General features: G+C 43.7%; 1 pseudogene across 1 annotated transcript; it reads left to right on the plus strand.

Moving 5' to 3' along the window:
- The first annotated feature begins 2154 nt into the window (after positions 1-2154).
- Positions 2155-2713, plus strand: LOC309526290 (small ribosomal subunit protein uS19 pseudogene; annotated as a pseudogene). Its single transcript has one exon. The product of its transcript is annotated as a small ribosomal subunit protein uS19 pseudogene (transcript).
- The last annotated feature ends 3500 nt before the right edge of the window (positions 2714-6213 follow it).

Raw genomic sequence — 6213 nt, forward strand, 5'->3', positions numbered from 1 at the left:
GCAAATCCACTAAGCAAATCTCACCAGCAAGGAAGCTAAACAGTTCTCCCATCCGATTTGGACTGCAAAGACGGCAGCCCGGGAGAACTGGAAGAGGAAATGACACATGTACTTACATTTGCTGTGACAGCTTTTGCTGTGGCCTGGATGCAAACAAATCACAAGAAAAGCCACGTTTAAAAATAGCCAGCATGGGATGCCATCGCAATCAAAAGATGCTAGGTGACAGTTACTGGAAATGGACAAAGAAAGCAGATGGGGGACACCTAAGCGGGGGGGGGGAGTGTAAAACAGAAGCGGGAGTCAGTGCCAGTGGAAGACAGAGTAGAAAAACTCTACCCATAATTCTGAGTTAGGGGCAACCATGAGACGGAGGAGGAGGAGGAGGAGGAGGAGGAGGAGGAGGAAGAAGAAGAAGAAGAAGAAGGTAAGAAGCAGGTAGGTGGGGGCTGGCTGGGCACACAGTTGGGGCAGTGCCTCATTTGCCCCACTAGACCAGCCGCCACAACAGGTTCCAGATGTTGTGGCAATTCCCATCTGCCCCAGCCAGCACAGCCAATGGTCAGGAACCACAAGACATTTCCCAGATAGGGATGAGAAGGATGAAAAGCTGGTAGCGTTGCAGAGAACAGAGTTTCCTCTCTGCCACCAGCAGCAAATCAATACACTGGAGCAAATCAAAGGCATGTTGCACACTAATTCAAAAACAGCATGTTCTCCCGTTTCCCAAACGCTGAGCCCAGAAATGACTGCAGCATTATACTTCAGTAGTCCCAGTCAAATCTGCCCCTTCTTCCCAGTCCACTGTGCTTCTGTAAGGATAGGGACAACGGCAAGATGCATACCCTACTCTGACACAGCAGAAACCTTGTTTCTCTGGGACTTCTTATTGACACACACTGTTTTGTCAGGACTGTGAGGGCCTCTCAGTGGCTTAATCCCAAGTACATCTGCATAGCTATATTGATCAGTTGCTTCAGCGGATGAAATGGAAGGGGGGATTTTTTAGAGTTTTAGAGGAGAGCTCACAATGAGTGGAGCACAGGAACCAGCTTTGTGCCCAGTCTAGCTTGCTCAGTGCTGCTGTAGGCTCTACATTGACTGGCAATGGGTTTCTCCAAAGTTTCAGGCAGGGGATGTTCCCAGGCCTACCTGGAGATGCCAAGTGTTCTACTGCCACTGTCAGAGGCATCATGCCACTGAATCCCAGTTGCTGGGAATCACAGATGGGCAGAGTGCTCTTGTGCTCAGGTTGCAGGTTCAAGCTCCGTAAGGGACAACTGCATATTCCTGCATTGTATGGGGTTACACTAGATGATCCTCAGGGTCCCTTTCAATTCTATGAGTCTATGATTTAAAGCATATGTTCTGCCTCGGAGTGCTAAACCTTTGTTTATATGCCCTTTCACACTTCTTTCAATAACAGCACAAACTTATGCGAGTCTTCAAAAGCATGAGTACAATGAGAATTACTCCCATGTAAGCGGTTATAGGAGTATAGCCTAAGGATGTTTTCCTGCGGGAATGGGCAAATTTATTTAAATGCAAATTAACGTAGATGGTTAAAAAGGTAAAGGACCCCTGACAGTTAAGTCCAGTTGCAAATGGCTCTGGGGTTGTGGTGCTCATCTCGCTTCACTAGCCAAGGGAGCTGGCATTTGTTCGCAGAAAGTTTTTCTGGGTCATGTGGCCAGCATGACTAAGCTGCTTCTGGTGAAACCAGAGTAGCGCACAGAAACGCCGTTTACCTTCCTGCCGGAGTGGTACCTATTTATCTATTTGCACTTTTACATGCTTTTGAACTGCTAGGTTGGCAGGAGCTAGGACTGAACAATGGGAACTCACCCCCTTGTGGGGATTAAAGCTGCCAACCTTCTGATCGGCAAGCCCAAGGCTCTGTGGTTTAGACCACAGCGCCACCCATGTGCCAGTAATGTAGATGGTTAGTCAGTTATAATTAATCAGCTGTCAGCTCTTAAAAACTATCTGCTTCATTTCAGCAAGAGGGTGGGTAGACTTCTGAACTTAATAGATATGCCCCCACAACTTAGAAGGTTGGGGGCACATGCACACTCAAACACAGAGACACACGTCAAAATGTGTCATTGGCCCAGCTGATTTGCCCCCTTCTCCTACACATCATTTTTTCACAAAACATATCCAGTTGCTTTTCCTGGAGGAGACTGCGGCCAAGATGGCAGAAGTGGAGCAGAAGAAGAAGCATACTTTCTGGAAGTTCACCTATCGGGGTGTTGACCTGGATCAGCTCCTCGACATGTCCTATGAGAAGCTGATGCAGCTGTACAGCGCCCGCCAGCACTGGTGGCTCAACCGCGGCCTGTGCCTCAAGCAGCACTCCCTCCTCAAGCGGCTGCGCAAGGCCAAGAAAGAGGCGCTGCCCATGGAGAAGCCTGAGGTGGTCAAGACCCACCTGCGAGACATGATTATCCTTCCGGAAATGGTGGGCAGCATGGTTGGCGTGTACAATGGGAAGACCTTCAGGCAGGTGGAACTCAAGCCTGAAATGATTGGCCACTATTTGGGAGAGTTCTCCATCACTTACAAGCCCGTTAAGCACGGCCGACCTGGAATTGGGGCCACCTACTCCTCTCGGTTCATTCCTCTGAAGTAAGGGGTTTTGGGAAGAGTTGTGTCTCTCATGTAAATAAAAGGGTTTCCCAACAAATAAATAAAATAAAAATAAAACATATCCAGTTCTCAGTGAACAACGTATTTATTTCCTTGTTTGTTCCATTAATTAGCTGTTCTTCATTGGCCAGGATTGGAGAATGACATAACACATCTAAAACAACATTTTTTGAGGGGCGGGATCCTGATCCCTATGAATATCTCAGTTAGGCTGCAATCCCATACACAGCTGTGAAAAAGCCCCACCGAATTCAGCGAAGTATTGCTTCTCAGTAGCCACACGTAAGATTCTGCTGTGAATGTCTAATTCAGAAACACCACCAGCTTATATTCTCTTTTATTTTAATAGGACATTTCAATTGTGCCTCGTGGTCTACAGCAAATCTTCCTATAATACCTTTTCTGTTCGTAGCTAGATATTATCTGTCTTAAACTCCACAGGTCAAAGTTTTCCTGAATGTCTTCAATCCCAAACATTTCCAATTTTGGTAATCCTTAGTTACACTATTCAGGATATTATTCAACACAATGAGAGTCTCACAGGAGTGTCATTCCAGCTATGATTGATAATTACAGATGTAAAATTTTGCAAAACTTGTTTTCAGCTGAATTTGATTTATTTGAATGCAGCTACATACCAGGGAGAGAAAATAAATGTCAAACCTCAAGTTGCTAAGACCTGAGATATGAGGCAGACATCGCATTACATCTGTGTAGCACTGGACTCTGTGAGAAATATATAGCACCAAATCTCTCAGGAGTCTGTTGGACTTTGGATGTTTTCTCTAACAAATGTCACTGGCAAAGGAATGTCCCACTCCACCTGGAATATTAAAATGTGTGGCTAAAGAGAGGAAGGCCTCATTCAAACCAAACACAAAACCATAGTTTAGCATTATGGGAATGAGACTGAATGAGCCTTGGGTTTATGCATGCTCCCTTCCCCTCTCTCCAGCACAGTTGCAGAGGAATCTAGAGGCATTTGCTCCCCAAAACTAACTTGGGACAGACTGTAGATAGTTTTAAAAACTGTGGTCCAATGTCAAACCATGATTTACAGTCCTGGTTTGTTTGGGTAAATTATCATTAAAACAAACTAAGGTCCCTGGGGTGGTATTCAGCTACGTTTTACTCACAACATACCGACTGAAATTAGTCATGTTCATTCATTTCAACGTTTCTACTCTCAATAAAACCTAGTTGGAAATAATTACAAACTGCAGGTAGTTGAAAACAGAAGTAGATGCTTTCAATTTCCTTCTGACAGCTGTGCTGGAAAAAGAGATGGTATGAGGAGCATGCAAGACCAAGGTTCACCCAGGCCTGTTCCCATAGCAGAAATTTTGATTTAATGTTATGGTTAAACTCAGCCTAAATGGCTGGCTTGTGTTTTTGTACAGTATGCACTAGAGAGACATCTAGTAAAAATCAGTGCTACTCAAAGTGGAGGTCCAAGGACAAAGGTGCTGGTCCACAAGCCATCAGCTGTGAGTCCACAGCAACTCCACCGAGACCAAATATGGTTCTGTTCCCTGGCACATTGGGGAGAGTGAATTGCTGGGCCACCACATCAGATAGTTTGAGAAGCACTGGCATAAATGATAACACTTCTGTATTGGTTCTAATTGTTCAGGGTGCGAGGAGGAAGAATCCTGTGATGACTACATGTTCATCTGGCCTTTCCAACCCTCAGGTGAGATTCCATACAAGCAGACGAACTGCCAGTCACAGCCATTACTCTCCTCAAAAGCAACTTGGGGGTAAAGCAAGAGAGAGCAACTGCCCACGTAATCCCAACAGGGTGGGATGGCTTTATATAGTGAGTTTACCTGCTTATGGCTTAATGACCATTCCTGCGGCTCTCACTGCTTAGGGGTTTTTGGTAACACAGCTTGTGACAGGAAATCCTGTTTTCCGTATTAGTTGGGATATATATATATATATATATATATATATATATATATATATATATACACACACACACACAAATAAGACATACATGCACACACTTATATGGTACCAAACACCCCAAGCATTATACACTGGAATTTCCAAGGATATGAATCTTCTGATTGCCACATCCTCTCTGACTGTGTTTCCTGATTGGGGAATCTATGCAACTGGTCCTCTGGGAACAGGGCATTGACCTTCTTTAGTCCCCTCACCCTGGCTTCTCTGTAGACATCCCATGCCCATCGCCGTCCAAGGAAGCAATCCACATTGGCATTCTTTGCACATACTTGCCTTAAGCCCCATTTTAAAAATACAGTTTTAAATTATCCATATTTATATAATATTTAGAAGGCATATGGAGAGCTCAACTGGATCAGACCAAAGTCCAGATCCATGCTCTTGGGACGTGAAGACAATAACACTCTCCTATTGTTTCCCTCCCCATGCCCTGCCCCACTGAATAGCTCCAAAACTTACACCTGGGGGGAAACCACCAGAACATAGGGAGCATCTAGCTCAAAAAGAATAATATAATGGTGAATCCGTACACCCCCGAACCTGGGGCAATTTGAAGAAATGCTTCATATACATTACATGTTGAAATCCTTAAAACAATTGTGTAAGGTTGTATTAACTTTTTAAGTATTATTGGCTGATGGAGGGAATAGCATGCTGAGATTGAGAGAAAGCAGTTGGCCTACGGTCACCAGGTGAGATCAAAACAGATGCATGCAATATCTCAACTGGGAACCTCCTGATTTATAGCACAATCTCATAGTCACTGAGTTACAGCCATGCTTGAAAGACACTCTTGTGTCTAAAAAATGTAACACAGGAAGGATTTGGTGTCAATGAATCAATGAATTTTTAGCTGATCAGCCATCTGCCTTTAAACTGATTAATTCATCCATCAATTAACTTTAATTAAATGTGTATATTACCAAAACTTCAGCACGGGTGACTTTTTGAGATTTTAGAAAAATATAACTTTATCATTTAATAAACAAAATCTACCACTCATTTTTAGGAGGAAAAGTCATTATTACGATTTTAAACCTTACTTCCATGTTTTCTGAACACGCAAGAGCAACATTAGCCTCAAAAATAAGCAAGGGGACCTTTAACATGCATGCTCTCCAATTAAAAATGCCCCCAAGCTTTAGGTGACTCATCTATCGATTGAACTGATAAAAGCTTGCAGCCCTGCTTGCCTTGCTTGCAGACATCCATCCTTTTAAGCCAGCACTGAAAATTGGATGCAGAAAATCGGAACTAGTTCCAAAAACCCAGCCAGCCTTTTCTTGTCTGGCTCCTTTTGTTATGTACTATGGTTATTATTAAAACATATTTTATTTGTAAGCTTTATATAACGCCCTTCTGCAAAGCTTCCAGGGCAGCACACCAAAAAGATAAAATGCATAGACGAAATACAATCAATGGCAGCATATTTTTAGAAATAAATTAAAGGATTGGACAAATCTGGGAAGGGGAAGGCTTTCAGTGCTTACTAATCCTGAAGCCTATGTTCTACCTCCACTGTCAAGAGGCAAAATGCCTCTGAGTACCAGTTGCTCGAAATCACCAGGGTTGTGTGTGAGAGAGAATGCTGCT

This window comes from Podarcis vaucheri, assembly GCF_965113315.1.
Source record: "Podarcis vaucheri genome assembly, chromosome: 2".
Lineage (NCBI taxonomy): Eukaryota > Metazoa > Chordata > Lepidosauria > Squamata > Lacertidae > Podarcis > Podarcis vaucheri.